Here is a 2814-nt window from a genome sequence, read left to right as displayed (position 1 = left end):
TATAGAAGCATGCATTAAAAACAATTTTTAACTTATCTTTAGGATAGTGATTATCAATTTTATTTAAAATGATGGTATGTAATAGGTCAAATATTAATATTCTGTAATAACCAAATTAATGGCTGTTTGGAACAAGGGACAGACACTTAGTCAGGTTCTTAAGACACAATTTTTGTTATAGTTTTTCTAAAATATATGAATTTATCTTACAATTCTTTATTAGCACCACAGTGGCCTTAATAGGGTATCAAATCTTTGCTTTGAGGTGAAGAAGGATGATTTTACAACAAATTTTCTCTTGCCAAAGATTTGTTGTGGGCACATAAATAAAATGAGCAGGTGATTATAATTGATAACAATTATAAAATCTTTCTTTATTTTCTGCAAAGCCTAATATCTAAAACCCTAAGTGTTAAAAAGATATTGCCTCTGAATCTTTTCTGGAGCAACAGCTACACCAGAACTTAAAAACTCCTTGGGTGAGAGCAAGGATTTAAAGTAAACTTCCCTTGAGAGGCATTAGCTAATAAAAAAATACTTTCCACTTAGAAAACAATATACACTGAAAGATTCAAACTCTTAGCTTCTTGTATTGAAGCAGAGACTCTAAAGATTTAAAGTAGGCAAGTCAAATCAAAACGTCCTGATAAATTCCACAGCCTGATTGACCTTTTATAAACTTTGAATTTAAACTTTACTAGAACAACATCTGGCTAGGTCTGCAACAAGGCTCTTTTAACTAAAAGGGATCCCCACCCCCACCCCGAAGGCAGGGAGAGGTGAGGTCCCAAGAACTTCCCTAGTCACATTTGAGGAAACAAATGAAATGCCACACAAGCCTAGCTGAGGCTGCTCCAAGCTGAGCTCCATGTTGACCCAAACGCAAACATTTCTCAATCTGAGCACTCTGCTGGAGTCCTGGCCCAAAGATTATCCCTATTTTGAAGTATCTTTAAAGACCTGTTTTCCTGGGTTCACTCATGCCACATGTTGTTTAGAATGACTCCAACTCTGAGTTACCAATTTTAAGCTAACTTTCTGATACAAGCAAAAGGCTGCCTGCCCCTTTAAGAGCTGCCTTTGCAATTGGCTCCCAGCAGAGCTTCTCCAGCCACACTAGCACTTCTCTAGATTTTCACATGGGCTTCTCCAACCACACTAGCACTTCTCTAAATTTTCACAAAGCTCTAAACACATACACAAAACACACAAAACAAAAACTAACAGATCCAGACACATGCAACCCTTTCTTGTCCTCCACAAGGCAAAAGAATTAGAAGGGTAAGCTTCCATTTCATAAACAAAACTTGGTCCTTCTGACTGATCTCCAGAGACTACCAGACATCTCTGGCTCTCCCCACTTCCCAGGGCGTCCCGTCCCCGAGGGTGGCAGTCTGTGATGACCACAGTCCTTCGGCGTAAGCCCCCGAAAGGACAGCTGCAAATACCAAGTGCACATTTCAGAAAACCCTATCATCTAAAAACACCAGAGAAACCAAACTCAGGTGGATCCAAACTCAGACTGCGCCGTGCTTCAGAAACAAAGGACAAGACACAGACAAACAAACAAACAAACACAACAAACACATGTCACCGGCAGGCACGCATACATTCTAGAGGGGATCCCCATGCCTCCAATTTGGTTCTCCAGGTGGAGACAATGAAAGAGTGGGTGACATAATTCCCTTCAAAAGGTCAGCCGGATCTTCAGGGTGAGAATTGCTGTGGGTCTAGTTTCCCACAGTTTGGTCTCTCACACTTATTCCTAAATTTCATGTCAGTACCCCATAATCAGACTGAGTGAAGTGAGGGTATCACTGTGTTTCTTTTTAATATGGTCTTGATGAATAAAATCCCTTCTGCTTCTTTCCATTACTTGTTTTGTTTTGTTTTTTAATTGCCCCAGCTGGGATGCCCTAGCATATCAGGGTTTCCAGTGCCCAGGCCTTGACACTAATAACACTGATGACATCCTGACCAAAATTACAAGAACCTTGAATAGGAACTTCAATGACATTTAATTTAATACTCACCAGTGGGTTGGATTCATATTTCAACTCAAAAAGGTCACCTACTTCCTGACCAAATTTACAATGAGAGAAAGCAAGTTATTTTGGTGTTTCCCATTAATGAGGTCAAGAATCAGAGCCAGACACATGTTACAGTTTCAATTGTGTATCACCTTGCCTAAGATAAGCTGTCCTTCAACCTCTTCATGGAACTTGGATAGTGTTCCTTTTAGAGACCAGGGCATCTATTCTTATTTGTAGTTGTTTAATGCTTCTCTTAACTCTCTGAGTACTCGCTGGTCCATTAGTCTGGTTCCAGTAAGAGATAAGTTCCTGGTTTGAGGCAGCTTGCTTCTCCCTTTGTGGCTATGTGATGACCTTTCAATTTTGAAGCGAGATAACTACAAGTTGCTGGAGGTTATAAACTCTCAACACCCACCCGCAGTGATGCACTTCCTCCAGACTGGCTGTATCAATTCCCCAAATAGTACCATCAACATGGAACTACATGTTCAAATACCAGAGCCTATGGAGGACTATTTTCGTTCAAACTACCACAGCATGATCAGCGTGCAGAAGGAAGTTTTAGCTGAAAATAAAGGAATAGACACTTTAGGAGTACATTCCTATAAGAATCCATTCTCAGAAGTACCTGTCTTGCTCAGTGTCTCACAGTCAGGCTTCCTGGAGTATGGTACCCTATGACACAGAAACCTATGATTCTTCCCTTGTTTCTATGGTGATAGGCAAGGAAGGAAGGCAGTAAGTCATTATAGGGTTGGAATGTATGAGAATTGAGTGAATG

This window comes from Mus musculus, chromosome 13, assembly GCF_000001635.26.
Source record: "Mus musculus strain C57BL/6J chromosome 13, GRCm38.p6 C57BL/6J".
NCBI classification, from domain to species: domain Eukaryota; kingdom Metazoa; phylum Chordata; class Mammalia; order Rodentia; family Muridae; genus Mus; species Mus musculus.
The sequence above is the reverse complement of the archived record's forward strand: the minus strand, read 5'-3'. Positions refer to the sequence as shown.